The sequence below is a fragment of the Phlebotomus papatasi genome, chromosome 2 (assembly GCF_024763615.1).
Source record: "Phlebotomus papatasi isolate M1 chromosome 2, Ppap_2.1, whole genome shotgun sequence".
In the NCBI taxonomy this organism is placed as follows: Eukaryota; Metazoa; Arthropoda; class Insecta; order Diptera; family Psychodidae; genus Phlebotomus; species Phlebotomus papatasi.
In genome coordinates this window covers 60,898,121-60,916,487 of record NC_077223.1, presented here as the reverse complement: position 1 = coordinate 60,916,487, position 18,367 = coordinate 60,898,121, and the positions used below count along the sequence as shown (strand labels likewise).

General features: G+C 35.5%; 1 protein-coding gene and 1 long non-coding RNA gene across 15 annotated transcripts in view; one reads left to right on the top strand and one right to left on the bottom strand.

The window, feature by feature from the left end:
- LOC129801972 (protein kinase C-binding protein NELL1-like) overlaps positions 1-18,367 on the bottom strand; it is a 149,335-nt gene that overhangs the window by 86,246 nt on the left and 44,722 nt on the right. The gene's annotated exons all lie outside the window — the stretch shown is intronic.
- Positions 10,452-13,656, top strand: LOC129801976 (uncharacterized). The gene is made up of 3 exons (XR_008751747.1): positions 10,452-10,790; positions 11,702-11,919; positions 13,452-13,656. It is a non-coding gene; the product is annotated as an uncharacterized LOC129801976 (long non-coding RNA).

Below are 18,367 nucleotides of genomic sequence, written 5' to 3'. Positions count from 1 at the left end.
TTTTGAGGAAGTCTCGTCGTTCCCCATCGAAAAATGCTTTTTTTTTGCCTCTACACATTTACATCTCGCCTATTTTTATTAAGTGTTTATTCTAGGAACATAAATAAATTATTAATACCGGGAGAATATAGAAATGACACCCCACGAATATCTCAAGGGGGTTGCTGGTCTTTTTTGTCACTTTATAAATTTTTCAGTTAATGCGAATGTTTGAAGAAACAGCGTGTTTGTGTCACAAGGATAGACTATGAGCCAGGTCAATAACTCGCCAGTGACAAATTCATTTTTTATTTATTTATCATATATCCATGTACACAACCCTACACGTTAGGATGGGAAACATAGGGGGTGGCTTCACATGAAAGTGAACACGAAAATACGACAAGTATTCAATAAATATTTAAAAATAAACATCAATCTCTCAATGCACCCTCCAAATATGACCTTTTTTTCTGTTGATAAGTGCATACCCTCTTAAAGGTCTCAATTATTTATGAATGCAAATTGCTAAAGTGAAGATCACTTACAAATTAAGATGATTCAACGAATTCAAAAGAAAATTTAGAAGAGTGGAAAGTCATCCATAAACATTACACCAACCAATCAGCAGACTTTACTTGCAATTTCCGAGGAAAACAATTATATTGGCCTTCCTTTCCATTCAATTGAACCAAATCAATACAATCTGATGCAATATCTCCCTATAAGAAAAGTATAATTGAAATGAATTTACTTGGAAAAAATGTCTTACATTAACTTTCCCCTTAAATTTTCTTCCCGTCTATCCCAGTGTTGGAGTGTTTTAATTGTGTGGGTTATGGTCATATTTGAGGGTGATGCTGCATGAGGGGTGTGAGTGCAAATTGTGTGCAAACAAGTGACATGGAAGGGGTGTTCCTTTCGCAATATCTGCAGGCGACATACCCTATCGGTTTAATGTGAGAGAATGGCCTCTAAATTTAATTCACTGACCAGATTTTCATGCTCATGAGAAGGCATTCGGTGTAATTAATGAATTTATAATTTGCTGTATAATGTCATGAAGCGAGAAATAAACCAATTTGGATGAATTATAGCCCCCTTTAAAATAATGAGGATTTTTTTTCTGGTGTGTGTGTGTATGAACCTAATCAAAAAATTTATCTCTTAATTGTTATTTCAGCTTTAAAATTGATATAAAACAAAAGTCCTCTTAAGATGCATTTTCAGAACCTTAGAGACACAAAGTCCCGCAGAGAAAGTGCAGTTGATGTGCGGAAAATGACATAATTTATTGGAAGTTACTTCAAATGCAGATGCTTTCAAGACAATTCCCCATTTAATCTGTTTAGTGTCTCCTAGGGAGAAAGATGTGCTTAAATTTCTCTTGTGAATTATTCTTTCTCTACATAGGGCTCTTATTTATTTGAAAGCTAAATGCAATGTGGAACGATTCTCACGAAAAGTTATACCCACCCTAATAAAGAGGTGGATCAACTTTTTAGGCTCTTTTTTTTCGACCTCTAAGCCGATTGTGGTTTCGGCGTCTTGAATAATAATATCGTTATTGGATATTTAAAGTATATTTTGAGTATTCACAGAGGGGGTGGATACACCCCTTTCCGCCCTTTTTGCTAAAACCACATATTTTATAATCGTTAGTATACATTAAACATAATCAATTTTATACACCATTAAAAAAAAAACATTACAGAAATACTACCGGTCATAAATTAGAGGATAAGTAACGGAAATAACCACCTCCTGGATTTTGAAAATAATAGCATGTTTGACTAAATACGCTTTTATTATCCAAACTCCATAATCTTCCCATTCACAGCTTGGCTTTTATTCTTTGATAATGTCTTGGATAAAAAGTAGATTGTATTCTACTTGCACAAAAATTAGTTGATGTTCGAAGATTACCTTAGTTCCGAATTTTCGCAGAAGTTGTGAAAAATTTATGAAATGATTTTGAGGAAAATTATAAGGAAATGTGCCTTATTGCTTGAATTTTCCCCACAAACAACAAAAAATCAAGAAAAAAAGATACATTTTGATGCTGGAGACCTTAAAAATTCAAACAGGAAAATTCATCGACCACCATGAGGGCGAAACGACAAATAGAATATCTTTTCTTTGACTTTAGTTTAGAAACCTATCTCAGAATTTTTAAACACCAACTGTGAATGAAGTTAATATCGAATTTTAGATACCGCAAAAGCTTCGAAATTTCCATCTTCTAATTCGCAATAAACCATTGACATATTCTGCCGACGTCAGTTTTAAAACTGACGTCATGCTATCATTGTGTCAGTCTACTTGGTCGTTATCAGAATCATAAACCAAACGGTCAAAGATAGTCACATGGGGTCTTCAGAAATCCTCCCCCCTTAAGTCGATCTTTGCATCTAAATGATTTTTTCCCTATGTATTGAACCACATAGCAACTTTAAGAAAGTAGAATCTACTTTACAAGTTCGAAAGTTTCCACTTGGGAATTCTTTGCCACCCATTTTACTACTCGAACTCCACAAAGAAAGTCCCAGAGTCCATTTTTCTCAACACATCTTCGTGTTTTAAACGATTTCTGAGAAATGATGTCATGCTAGTTGTCCGTCTATCCATCTGATCCGTCCGGCTGTCGCCAGCTCTAGAGGCCAAACGGTTAGAGATAGAGACTTGAGACCTTCGGGGGACCCCTCATAGGTAAATTCAAGGATCATTAACATGTCCCAAATTGTTTGCTCGATAACGCGTCATGCGATTTTTTCATTTGAATTTATTTTAGAGGTTTCCTAGACGACATTTCGTCTATTTACGAAAATACCATTGAATCATTCCTAATAACTGTTTTTCAAAGTCAAAGGTTAAAAAAGGCTCTAGAGAATGCATTTATCAACTGAACGTGATCATGTTTGGGCTCGTTGGAACGGTCTTGGAATTTCTGAGAAAACTGAACTAGTTTCAATCGATTATGAACCGGTAATAAAACGATTCATAGTCGATAAGTAGCTTTTATCACAAAATCAATTTTGTAATAAATTTTGTGATAAAAATAAAAATAAGCTATTTTGGGAGATTTTTTGGGTATTTCAGTTTGTTCAATAAACTGATTATGAACCGGTAAACAGTAAATAATTATGTGAAAGTACTTCAAGTCTAAATCACGAGTTCGAGCATTCCGCAAAGCTGAGACGCTTTGCTACCCCATTTCCAATATTTCATACGTTGCACAAAGTTATGCTAATTTGGCTAAAAGTGGTTTCTCTAGTCTAATCTCTTTTTCCATTCAGTATCATTACAACAAGGAGTTTCTCACAGACTATGGTATTTGGAATATTAAATTTGTTTATGCAATTGAAAAATTAGTTTATTTGAATTTAAGATTATAAATGTAAACTCCGTATAGCTAACCCTCGAAATTCTCGAAATTCCCTCAAAGTCCATCAAGAAATGCCGTTTGAATAATAAAAGTAGAGAAAAATATGAAAGAGTTTTTCATGAGACGAGGGGAAGGAACTTTAAAGAATCTCATGTTTTTCTCTCACTCTTATTTAATACAATAAGTCAAAATGAAGGTGAATTGTCTATAAAAACGCGTCCACATCTTGGATAAATATTTCGAAAAATACCTCTTTGATGGACTTTTTCCCACAATTATTCACGCAATTAGCACAAATATCAGAAACCATTTCACTCTGGAAACGCATTAGCTTATAGTGCCATGCGTATATTTAGGAGGTAATTTCTCCGCCACTGCTTTTGGCGAGATTTGATCAGTGCGATGGAGAAAAATTTGCAAAGAATTTAAGAATCAGAAAATTATTTTAGAAAAAAAAACAGTCAAAAACGAAATGGTTTTATACATGCTTCTAATGGGGATTCATGTTATTTTTCTTTCTTTTCATTTGAAGAAATCTAAAGCAGAAAAAGTATCTCTTATGATGGAACATAGTAATGTTAATTAGATTGACGGTATTATCTCCAACCTTCCTATTGTTTAACTATTAAGATGGGGGGCTGGGGGAATGCTCTCTGACATAAAAAGTATAATGCTAATAAATATGATGGTTTATAAGAGAAAATATATAACGAAAAATATTTGTATAGACACAAAATGCAATATACACACGAAAGAGGTAAAAATACAAATGCAGAAAAAGGAAAAGAAGTGGGGAGGCCCTTTTAGAAGATCGCGCGAGAGAAAAAAAAGCGCTGATTCCAATGGAGCCGCGCTCTGGAATGTGGAATTTAAAGATTTTTTTCTTCATCTCTCTTGTGGGGATTCTTTTGTCTTCCTTCCTTTCTTCATTTCATGGGGCATTTAAGTGTGGCATCTTCCAAGGTTCCAGAAGAAAAATTTTTCTTCGAGAGTCAATTCATGCCTTTTGCGATTAGTGCAATTTCACGTTCTCGTCTCTCTCCCCCATTTCTGCGCCTAACTAAATACACCGCATCTCGTACATCCAAACGTCTCGGAAAGATAGTCTCTCCCGTGGCTCCACATGGTTTGTTGGCATTGTGTGAAAAAGTCACATTTGATGAGACTGACAAGAACAATGCCTGGCTGCTCATCCACCTTCTTTTCGCAGCAAACATCTCTCACTCCTCAACTCCTTTTCTGACTTTTGTGGGCAAACATCATCACACACTCTGGAATGCCGAGCATATTCGCATTTTTGCATTATTAGAGAATTAACATCGGCGGGGTGGTGGGGAGGATCACTCACAAGACATTCCACAAGAAGAGGGCAAGGTCGATAATCAGCAAAAGACCCCTTCTCCATGCAAAAGACACTTTTAACTATTCCACAAGAATTTAGCTTAGTGATGACTTGTCCCCAGAAACTTACATCATTCACGTACACATTAAATGCTGCGTAAACAGCTAAGAATACGTCTAGTCTATAACACAACATCTAAGTCATATTGAAATCAGGTGGAAATCAAAAATTCGATATCCGAAATAGTGTATAAGGGAAGAGCACCAGCGATCGGCAGTGTTCCTCGGATCGTCAGGTTAATACCGCATTATTGCTCCAAATCAAATAAATTTTTAAAAATTATTAGCTGCTTTTTAGCGTTTAACTCTCACAAAAATGCACTGCATTAGCTCAAATTTAATTCACAAAACCAATTTTCCGTGAGACACCAGATTAAATTCGTGACGATCCGAGGTACAGAGTGCAAGTTTGCAATTACACATATTTTTTATTAATTTATTATAAAAATTAAAAATTCAAATGCGCAGATATAGTTAAAGGGATCACTAATATACCAATTAGCATACATAAAAATATCAAATAGTGTTTTGAGGATTGTATTTTCAATTAAATATGGAGTATATCTCTTAACATTCCGATCCTCTTCCCTTAGTGTGAATAGTGTCGATTCGACAGATCTCTCAAGAAGATGAACCTACTGTTCATCACGCTAGTATACCATTTCATGGGACTATTCGCGGAGTTCTGATTCGTAACCGATTTTAACCAGTTCTGAAAGCAGCCCAAATCCGATTTAAAATTGCGCTAAAACTCGGGGTCAGACTTTCAGGGCTACGCGTGAATAGTGTGCTGGATGTACAGTCTAGAGTTACCTGTTTCGAACGTCGCATCAATAGCATATTTCCAGTTTGATCGGGTTTAGCCGATTTAGCAGTAGGTACTATTGTTGAATACATAAAAATTCTTCTTCTGTATTCCCATTCTTCACGACTAGTGGTGAGATCTCGGTAGCGCAATAGGCAAGACCGTTGGGTATTGGGCGGATAAAATCTCTGACTCGATTTTCACAGTTGTGAGTTCGAGTCCCGCCCAGTACAAGCTACTGAATATTTCGAATAAAGACATTTTCACATGTGATAAAACCCTAATCAGTCTCTTGACAAAATCCAATTTTTTTTTCTGAATACTTCTGAATACCTTCTGCAAGTGCCTTACTATATCCAAAATCATATCGCATATCCTATACAAGCTGCTGTTGATGCTAATTTCATCGTAAATGAAAGTTTGATTCGGAGATTGAGTTGTAATGATACTCACAACTTTCCCACTACTCAATGAATCAAGTGGTAAAGTATTCGTTTTTTGATGAAAGTTTTCGATTTATCATGAAAGTTTCCAAGGTTCGAATCCCCATTAAGGCAGAAGGATTTTTTTTTCTGGTATTCAAAGTGTTTGTTTGAATTGAAACCAGTGAGTTTCACTGCACTTGATTCCATAAGACATGGGACTGGTAAAACCATCTATGTAAAAAAAAACGTGATACTGCATGTTTCAAACTCCCCTTGCGCCCCTTGCGAAAAGTCCCTGTTCCTCCATAAAATATATTAAAAATATTATTATTATTAAAGGTCACTGAGGACTACACTGAGAAAAAAAAAGAGGGTGCCATTAACTTTTTTTCCTCATAACTTTAACACTTTTTAGGTGTAAAAATATATCAACATTTTTTAATGTTAATTTTACACCTTTTTAGGGGTAAAATTAACATGAAAAAGGGTAACTTTAACCCGCAATACACCTAAAAAGGGTAATATTTACACCGATTTTGGATCAATACTGCAGGGTAAAATTAACATTTCCGGAATGTTATTTTAACTTTTTCGGATTTCTCTCAGTGTAGAAGATGTAATCTGTAATCTATTACTGTTGAAGAAGAATAAACGAACAAACACATTCCAAAACCGAAAATCCATTCAAATTTCTTTCACTCGAAAAAGATTCGAAAAACTTTATGTAGGGTAAAGTGATACAAGTTGGACCATGGTACAATTTGGACAATCACTGAGAAAAAACGGGGGTGCGATTAACATTTTTTCTTCATAACTTTAACACTTTTTAGGTGTAAAACTATATCAACATTTTTTAATGTTAATTTTACACCTTTTTTAAGGGTAAAATTAACATGAAAAGGGTAACTTTAACCCCTAATAAACCTAAAACGGGTAATATTTACATCTATTTTGGATCAATACTGCAGGGTAAAATTAACAGTTCCGGAATACCATTTTAACTTTTTCGGATTTCTCTTAGTGATGGTACAAGTTGGACAGGGCTTTTTTCTTGATAAATTTAGTACTTCATTTTTATTTGTATATTTTGAATGTTTTAGTTTTATAATTTGGTTCCTTGTGCTTAAAAAAATTTAGTACTGTATTTATCAAGAAAAAATCCCTGTCCAACTTGCACCGGCGAATTGTCCAACTTGTACCGGCGAATTGTCCAACTTGTAACACTATGTCCAACTTGTATCACTTTACCCTATTTTGCAGAAATTTTCTTTAAAATTTCTGACGACTAGGAAATCGTTTTTTCTTTTTTTTTTTAAATTTGTTAATAAATTCTCAATACTTGGTAAAAAAAAACCTTATCAATTGAAATTTGAAAAATTAAATTAATATAAATATTAACCTTCTACTTCTTTTAAGCCATCTTGTGTTTGTCCATCGCCGCCTTAGTTCCGTAAAAAAAAAACAAAAACGATTTGTTTTATACACTGAGAGAAATCCGAAAAGTTAAAATAACATTCCGGAAATGTTAATTTTATCGTGCAGTATTGATTCAAAATCGGTGTAAATATTACCCTTATTCGGTGTATTAGGGGTTACAGTTACCTTTTTTCATGTTAATTTTACCCTTAAAAAAGTGTAAAATTAACATTAAAAAATGTTGATATACTTTTACACCTAAAATATGCTACAGTTCTGAGGAAAAAATGTTAATCGCACCCCCATTTTTTTCTCAGTGTAGTCTGATAGTTTTAATTCTGACTTTTTTTTAATTCAAAAGTTCGAAAACATCGAAAATCTTTCTAATGAAACTGATCAGAAGCCTCTCAGTTCAAAACAAAAATAGTACTCACATTTTCGACAGATGTCACATTGCTAAATTACAATATCTACTATACAAATTTATTTCCCTTAAAAAACTATTATTTCAAACTGAGTTTTCCAACATAAATCAATATTGCTCCCGAATCTTATGGGAAAATCCATTCAAAGCTCCAAGTTATTATAAATTCATTTTAATAGCATCCTCCAAAGATGTTTCTTTTGGCAAAATATGGGCAATTTTATTGCAATAACCCTCTACCATCGCGCCACGAAAGCAAGACAAATGGGTAAGTGCTGCGGGAATCTGGGGAGCATTTTCCGTGTTTCTGGGTCATTGGCGAGTTGTAATGTTGGGGAATGTTGCAGTATGAGAGAGAGTGTGAACCCTCCAAATTGCCAGTCACTGGAAATTATTGGAAAAGGTATTCGTGGGCGGTAATTTTGGGTAACCCTCCTTCATTTGACAGTAAATAATTGATATACTGGGTATAGTGTTTGGCCACCCAAAGTATGTCAGATGCACACAACATTTAAATTGTGTCACATGCACTCTCTTGTGCTAAATGCTGTTTGTCCAGCAATTAATCTTGCGTACATTTCCTCCATCCATCGAGACTCGTCAAGTCGGGTGAAGTGTGTTAAAATTAAAAATCAATTCGAGAAGGCACCGATGGCTGCATGAAAAGTGTGAAGTGTTGTGCGGAAAATTGAGTGTATGGGGCAGGAAAAATGAAAAAGAGTCGATTGAAATGGATTTTTGGCATTCACCCAAAATCAATAGAATAATCCTCTCATCCTCTACTTGTATTAGTGAATTTTCATGTGTAAAAATAGATATTACACATAAGACACTCAATTGCACACTTCCTACTGAATTATCGATATATTATCGATAAACTCCATGACAAATTCTAGATTTTTCATAAAACAAAATTCTACTCTGCAATTGTCATCTGTCAAGATGACATTTAAATAGCTGTCAAAGTACAGCGAACTATATATTTAAGACCTTAAGGCCTCTACCCACTGGAAGTAATTTCTTCAAAAATAGCAATTTGAACAGAATGTTGACGTTTCGACCTATGTTTCGACCTATCTAATTTCTCTACAAAAAAGCAACTTTGGATGAAAATTGCTCCCAATATGAAGATCCCTAGAAAAGCCAAAATTCTATCAAAAATGGAATTTTTCATCTGCCAATGTGCTGATGCATTTAATTAAACTCAACGTTAATTTTATCTCTCTAATATTGGGAAACAATCTATTTATTTTTTTTACAATCCTTTATGTTTTGCAATTTCTTTATACATATTATATGTGAAAATCACTATGAAAATGTAAAAGAAAGCATATACTGCAGATTTAAAAACTGACTGAAACTTACTCTTGTGTTTTGCACAGATTTTTTTCATGTTATCTGTCAAAATCAAATGTATTTAATCTACTGTCAAAGTGAAGTGGCGCGAAAATTCAAATTTTTGTTTTATCTAACCCATATCTTATTGCGTCTACATGCAACAATAGAATGCTAGAACTTATAGGGTGGTAAACTTATCTTTCACATAGATCAACTTCCATTTTAACAAAATGGGGAGTGTTTTATGGAAATTGTGTCCCAGAACAATTTATCTCTGGTGAAAATTAATTTTTCACATAAATACCCCCTACCAATGGCTCCAGGTGTCCATTCATGTGATTTATCGCTCAAGGGTGAGCTTGAGCATTCATCCGGCTTGTTCATTGATTTGTGACAGTGCCTATGATACGATTATCCTCAACCTCTCTCTCTCTCATGAGTGATATGTATGCCAGTGACATTTCTGGTCAATCACCCTATAAGAAATGGATCCAGCCACGGATGACAGACCGGATATTTCCATGAGTGCCCATGGAAATAACCACTGGAGATCCCTTAGCTTTCCACCTGGATTCTTACCCCTGGTGTTCCGCATGGAATAAGGACGGAAATTTCCCTTTATATGGGTGGAAAACACCAGGGTTAATCCAGTGGTTTTCCCTTTGAGATATACCACGGGTAGACTCCCATGGAATCCGTGCGGAATACCAGTGGAAATTTCCAGCAGCAATATCCAGTGGTAGTCCATGGGGTTTCCCAAGGGATTTTTCAGTGATACCCCCGGAAATTTCCACTGGTAATCCTCTGGTTTTCCACCATGGTTATATGAGTGGAATGACAGTGGAAATTTCCAGGGTGATGAGTGGATATCACCATGGGTAGTCCAAGGGTTTTCCCGTAGAAAGTTCCAGGTGGAAAATTCCATCTTTCAGATGGAAAATCCCAAAGGAATTCATGTGGAGTACCAGTGGAATATTCCAGTGTAAACATCCAGTGGAAGACCCTTGGTTCTCCCACGGTTATATACACTCATACACATGGTAATATCCACTGGTAATCCGGTGGTTTCTCACCACGGTTATATGAGTGAAACAACAGTGAAATTTTCCCTGGTGATGGATGGAAATCACCATGGGCACTCCGAAGGTTTTCCCATAGAAACTTCAAAGTGGTGAATTCCTACTTCCAGGTGGAAAATTCCAGAAGAATTTGTGTGGAGCACCATGGAAAGTTCCAGTGTTCTATTTTATTAAAAAAAAAAAAGATTTCACTCTGCGATATGTCTATTTTAATATTAATCGAAAGAATTTATCACAACGGTCTCTGTATTTCAAATGTAATCGACGAGTCGATGATGCGTTCGATGAGTAAATAACGCCATTTCAGCGCACGCGCATTGCTCACGGATTTTTCTGGAAGTCGTGGTGAATTGGTTCTTGTGCAGTTATTTGTGAAAAAAATACAATTAAAACTTTGAAAAACCAGTGACAAAAGTGTGCGGGATGAACAATAGAACTAGTTAAATAAAGTGACACGGTTTTCAATGCGAAATAAAGAAATTTAGTGCGCGAAACACAAAAAAATCATCTTCTCCGTCTCATTCTTTGTGTTGACAAGGTAAGACGCCATTTAGAAAAGAAAATACCGTCAAATCAACTTTGAGTCACAAGTTTTTCTTGAATATTTTCCAAATTAGTTGAGATATTTGAATATCCAGTGGGTAATACCGCCACCGAGGCTGGTAGATACCCATGGAAACTGCGTGACGCGTCAATACAAAATTACAATATACTTCACCAGTGGAATCCAAGGGGATTAAGGGTGGAATTCACCAAGTGGACACGTGGATAATTCCACTCTGTTACCAGTGGAATTTCCATTGGATCGCGCCGATTTTTCTTATATATTCACAATTCAACAGCACATAAAATCCATTTTATTGCTGTTTATTCGCTTTCCGGAAAGTCATGCAAAATTTTTTCTTGTATATTTTGTTGAAAATACCCAAGAAAGCTATAATGAACAAGAGATTTTACCTACTTCCTCCAAAAATGCAAAGATTTTCTTAGATTTTTCTTATATATTTTGTAAAATATTCTCTTTTTTTAATTTTATTTTATTGTTCAGAAGATTTTTACTGCGCTTCCGCAGAAAACGTGAGATTTTTGGGATTTTCTTGTATATTTTGTTAAATATATTATAGACACCCATGTTGATAAGGAGGCTCATACTGCTTCCCTTCTCTGGTAAATCTTACAACAAACACTTTTATCTTGGGTATTTCTGAAAATTTACAACACAATCCTAAGAATTTAGGGGATTTCCTTGTGAAAGTATGAAGAATAATCTGATCAGCGTTAGTATTTTGGGTACGTTCAATAAAATGATCAAGGAAATCCTATACAATATCTACGATTTTCTGGAAGAAATAGGAGAGAAGCCCTGAGCAATGTGGGCTCCTTGTATAGAAATGGATTTGTATTATTTGTATAAACAAATAAAATAAATAAGCTTTTCATATTTTATAGACCATATTATACACGATAAGGCGATGAAGTCCTGTGCCAAAATAGTCGGTCAAATCAAAGACAGCAATAGGCCATGCAGAAAGCGTAAGAAGGCAACGCCAGCAATTCCATTACCAAAGAACACTTCAGCAGTACCTGGGCCATATACTCAGCGAGATTTGAAATCGTCTGAATCTACTCATACATCTATCTATCGTCTAAATCGTAAGCTGTGTAAGGTGAGTGTCTTTAATAATTTGTAGTCTACCAAATTATAAAAAAAACATACAATAGCACTATTGTAGTAAATTAAAGTAGCGTGTGCACGATGAATTTTCGATTCGTATGATATGCAGTCAAATTCAGGAGGATTCGGACTTCGTTTTTTTTCGTCGATGTCATTTCAAGATAATTTATTAATCAGGTGAAATGATAACTGTCTCATTGCGATCCATCGCTATTGTCGAATGTCCATTTATGGACAATCGAGATAATAACTTGCATTTTTGTCGCTAGTGTCGATAATTCTCGCCACTAGCTTATCGACGCCTCCGGACCTGTCGATTTGTACTTTCGAAGTGAAATTAAGTGAACATTTTGATTTTTTTTTAGTAAGTATCCTTTTTCCTATTTTACTCTACTAAATACTCTTTTACTCTTTAATATATACCTTTTTTATAGATAGATAGATAGATTTATTTTCTCTTAAAACATCTGCGGCTGCCACCGACTTCAAGACCGACCTCATCGGGCAAGACGGCAGAAAATCCCGAATCACTCGTTGTATAGGCCATATTTATTTTCATATTCATCATTAGACAACATATGAATGTGTTTTGAGAAGCTTTGCAGATGGAAAGAGGTGGGTCCCAGCATTATTCTTTTTTTATGGAGCTTGGTCTATAAAAACAAAAAGAGGAATGGTTTCATAACCTATAAAACTTAGGCTGTTCCCCATCGAACCGGCAAACATCATCAACGTACTAAAACAAGGTCCCGGAAACACAACGATCATCTTTTCAAAGGATTCCAATTCTAAGGCTGTGGGAAAGATGTTTAACCTGTCCTGCAGTCCGGAAGATTGAGAAATACTGGGTAATTTTGAAGACAAATCTCAGGAAGCAGGCCAGACAGCCGAAAATTCGGCGGATTTTGCGAGGAAGTGGAAGAAAACGATCCATTATCGTGGAAAGGGCTTTGTCGTCAACTCCTTAATGAAGGGAATATTAAAAAAAAATGCGGCGAGAAGCCATTGGTCTAAAAAAGAACCAAAATTTCAGAGAAATCCCAATAAAATTATATTTCCGTAAATATTTGTATTTTTTATATGCTGTGGGTAATTTTTCAGAGCCATTATTCAATGGAATATTTGGCACTCAATGGGTCAAGTGGTAGAGCACTCGCTCTATGATGCAAGTGTCCCGGTTTCGAATCCCCTTTAGGTCACCAGGAAGTTTTCTGGCGTTAAAGGTGTTCGGATTGCATCCAGTGAGCTTCACTGCACTTGACTCCACGGGGCATGGAACTGGCAACCTCATCCCGTACAAGAAAAAATAATATAGCATGTCTAGAAATCTCCTTGCGGGAAGGCCCAGTTCCTTCATGGAATGTCGCGCCAGCATTATTTATTATTAGTCAATGGGGAATTTCAGCGTGCACATTTATTTACGTAAATTAGCTAGGCATACCTATCTCTAAAAATCAAGTCATGCTCATGAAAATTTGGATGAGTGGCTAGTAACGGTTACTTTTTTTCAACTTTTCTTTCTAGGTGATCAACGATTCCTGCTTCTTTTGTAATTCATTATAATGTAAATATTTTTTCAATCACGTCAATATTTTTTATATATGTATCTGAACATTAAATTAATTTGAAGTTTAATTAGATTTTTTTTTAAAATTAAATGTATTATTTTTTTTTTTAATTTTATTAAAAAAGTGAAGTTAATACATGAAATAAAATGTTCTCTGCTATATATGACCAGTGTTATTACTTTAGTCTCAAGCTTGAACGATAATCTGAAGTACAAAAATTGCCTGAACGCTTACAGAAAAGTATATTCTTTAATAGAATGGAGATATTTCATTAGGCATAAAAAAAAGAAGGTCGCATAGAATTGACATGTCAACTCCAAGAGATTCTTAGTATCATCGATATGACAATACTTTCGCCGCATTCGAAGAGTATAGTGCTAAAAGAGGATCTTCTGTTGCATCGCCATCGCTCTCTTCCAGCACCAAGTCATCAAGAGGAAACATTTCTTAACATCCATGAATTGCCAACGCAATGGTCTGCCAGTGGAATGACATGGTACAGCTCTTACCATGTGGATTCCATTGGTATCCCATGCGAAAATACCGGCTGGTTTTCCGAGATCACCCATGGAGTGCCAGTAGAGTACCAGTGGAAATTACCCCGCCCAGGTAAAGCAGTTACCACTGGGTTGCCATTGGTATCCCATGGGAAAACACCGGCCGGTTTTCCGAGATCACCCATGGAGTGCCAGTGGAGTACCAGTGGAAATTACCCCGCCCAGGTAAAGCAGTTACCACTGGGTTGCCATTGGTATCCCATGGGAAAACACCGGCCGGTTTTCCGAGATCACCCATGGAGTGCCAGTGGAGTACCAGTGGAAATTACCCCTCCCAGGTACGGAACTTACCACAGGAATTCCCTTGGTGTCCCATGGGAAAATACCGGCCAATTTTCCGAGAGTACTCATGGATTTCCCATAGAGTACCAGTGGAAATTACCATGCGGCAGCTTTAGAATTTCAACGGGAATGCCCATGGATTTCCACTGGATAACACCACCACCGAGGCTGGTAGATTCCCATGGAAATTGCGTGACGCGCCAATGCAAAATTACAATGTACTTCTACAGGGGAATCCAGGGGGATAAAGGGTGGATTTCACCAAGTGGACGCATGGAACATTCCATTCTGTTACCAATGGAATTTCCATTGGATCGCGCCGGATTTTTCTTATAGGGCACCCATTCATGAGTCTCCCACCAATTTATCATAAATTGTGTCTAAAGAGGGCTTAAAGAGTCCACCCTCATTGAATGAAAATCACACCCAAAGCTTCACTTACAATTTTCCATGCTTCGTGCTAATTAACTTTATTGAGAAATGGACGAAATCACATTTTCGTCCAACACACAGAAACGAGAAGGGACATTTTCATTCATGCAAAAGTCTAAATCCACAATTCTCTGTTCTTTAAAGGCATTCTCAGGAGATGCCTTTTGTGGAATGTGGCTTAGAGTGTGTCCCAAGTGGGTGACTCACTCAAATGATTTATATTCCTGGCAGAGGATTTATAGGATTTATTAAAAATCCCTAGAGCAAATTTTACGACAATATTTCCTCATGAACAAATATCTTCTTGGGACTACAATGGGAGTATTTTGCGGATTTTCCACATGGCTATACTTTACAGAATGTGTATTAAGGATTTTCATATTTGAAAATTTAATTTAGAAAATTTTGTGGTTATGTTAAAATGAATTAGCATGAGATTAATTTAAAAAGTATAATAATAATAATATGAGGTACAACATCCCAAAGATCATAACAATTCTAGCAAATAACATTTCTAAACAAATATTTTAATGATATTATTTTGCATTTTAGGGTACCAGTACCAAATTTCGGCATAGCTGCATGCAAGTGCCAAAGTTTTAGGTTTGAAAGGTAATATGTAGTTTTACATGGAACTTTGTAGATAGTTTATCGTCCTTATTTTCTCCAAAATCATTTGTAATACATTTTAAAATAAATAATAATAAAAACATAGCTTTAGGTAATATTTCGACCACCTTGATTCTCAGTCACTTGCCCTTTCGAAAATATTCCAAAGTCTTTTTTCACATAATCGCGTTCGTCGTAGCAACATTTTTGGTTTTTTTTTGCATTGTATAATCTTTAAATTCAAAAACTTAAAATTCATGGAAATTTGAGGGAAAAAATAAATGGCCGAAATTGCAAGCTGGTCGAAATTTGAGACAGTTACCCTATGTAAGGAAGATGTTGATACGGTCATGCCTAAATTAGATGCAGTGAAGCTGACTGAATACAATTTGAATGTCTTTCATGCCAGAATTTTTTTTAACGACTTATAACAGATTCGAACCTGGTACACTTGCAACACATAACACACGTTTTACTATTTAAATTTAAACTATTAAATTCCCGAAATGGACGGGAACTTCTTTGGCCATGATTCTCTTATTTTAATTTGTCCGTTTGTAATACTTTGCAAAAATAAATCAGTTTTTTTTTCAAAAATTCGTCATTTGACAACTGTCAAACAAACTACAATACGAATAAAATATACCTTATTAATCTTGTTGGCTTTAAGAGGGGTACTGGCACAAAGGATTTCACCACCTTAGCATTCATTCATGAGAATTGAAGTTTTTTAAATGAATCTAAAATTATTAATGTAAACTTGTCAAAAACATTTTTGCAGTTCTTAGATATACACTATTAGATTATTTCTGGAGTTCTTTTGTTTTAGCAAAATGTTATTCTACTTCAATGTTTTCCTACAAAAACTTTAATATTTCTCAGCTAATTGATCGAAATAAATTCTGTGGAACAAAATATATATAAAAGCACCCACAAAAAATACTTGAGAATTTGTGGTTTAATCGTGATTTGAAGAAAATTCCTTTCTACGAATTCGCAAGCAGAAATAAAATGTGAATTGCAGAAGGCAATAGAATAAATTGTAGGCAATATTTTCCTTCATTTGAAGAAGCAAAGAAAAAAAATCACCCCACGAGTAAAAATATTGATTAAGAAATATAAAAACGAAAAACTTTGCTGGCAAACTAAAAATGTTGGGGCTGAATGAAAAAAAAAAGAATGTTATGTGTATAAAAGAATAATTTAAGTTATGCGCATGTTTCGTTCATTAAATCCATAAAATATGCTCTTTTTCACTGTGCTTCCTCTTTCTGCGGCCACAATTTCAGTTTGGTGAAAATGTTTAGTAGAAATTTTGGAATTTTCCTCTCAACTTGGTGGTTTTTCCTCCAGAGTTTTTGAAAAGTTGGAAGAGCTGTGGGTTCTGGTGTTCACTGTTTTTTTTTTCATTCTTATTTGCAACTCAAAATCCCATTAACCCCTTCGTTCGTGTCTGAAAAGGAATCACCCTTCCCACTTTTTTTTGTGGGATAATTCTTGTGGTTGGAAACCTTTTCAGAGTGTGTGCAAAACTGAATAGAAAAGCTGAGCGAATTAGCATTCAAAAGACCTATCGTGACGCGGAAGATATTTGAGAGGAGTGAGGGAATTCTTTTAGTCTCATCCAGACATTGCAAAACTCCACAATTATTGCCATTTCGTGGATGAGGAGCTTGGTAATGGGGAGACAGAGTAAAAGCTTGAAGCAAAGTGCTCGAGATTGCAAATGTAATTAAATTTTAATATTATCTTTTTCGCGATTTTCACTCGTAAAATTTCATTTTTCAAATGGCTTTCCTATGCTCCTCTCGTCCTCATGTCGTCATTTATCTTTTTTGTGTTTTTTTTTTGTTCTGAAGGGGAACACCATTAACAATTTTATAGACTGAAAACTTAAAACATAAGTTTTGTAAAATTATGGAGCATTATTTGCTTTAGATAAAATTTATTTTCCATATTTCACTCCCCGGGGACTACTTTTCTCAACATATCTACGTGTTTCATACGATTTCTGAGAAATGAAGTCTTACTGTTTGTCCGTCTGATCCGTCTGTCTGTCCGGACGTTACCACGCCTAGAGGCAAAACAGTTAGAGATAGACACTTGGAACCTTTGTGCGAAATCCTTGAACTCGAGAACACTGCTCTTTTCTTTTTTTGATAGATAGAATCTAAATCATTATTCCGAGTACTTCGCAAAGCCTAGGACACTTTGCTACCCCTTTCGGATATGTTTTAGAGATCAGGCGGACATTTCGTCTATATACGAAAATACTGTTGAGTCGTTACTAACAACGATTTTTTAACGGAGATAATAAATTAGCTTTTTGAAAAGGTCTTGGAATTTCTGACGAGATTGACTCGGTCCCAATTGTTTTATTCCTAAGCAATTTTGGGTGATTTTTAAGTTACTTATGAATCGGTTCAAATCGGTTCTGAAGCGATAAAGTGTAAACGACGCGAAAGTGCTTTTGAAGTATAGCATTAAAGTCACGAGCTAGAGAATTTTGAAAAGCCTTGGACGATTTACCGCTTAATTTTGAAAAACATCTTAAAGTTTTCAACCAACTTATGCACAATTTGAAACGGTTTACAGTATCAGGACTTTTCATTTTATTACTACGTCAAGTGTTAAATAAACTTTCCCTGAAGGAGAATTTCTGAAAATGAGCCCATTCTATTTGTTCACCTTCCCCTTGTGTACAGAAGAGTGTCAGTATCTAATTGTACAATATATTTGATTCCCAGAGGAGCCAACAAGACATTTCGTCAGCGTCATAAATCTACTAAACGCAATTGTAAGTTCTTCCATTCCTGAAACATTCCTTCTTCCCCTTTCGATGTGAGGTCAAGAAAGAATAGAGAAGGGTCTTGCGTGATTCAATTGGGATCCGACAAACCGTCAAAAAAGAGGACAATTGAAGTCGTCATGATCGATTCCATGGGCTAGATACCCTCCACCCCGTTCAATTACATTTCCGTCATCTTACAAA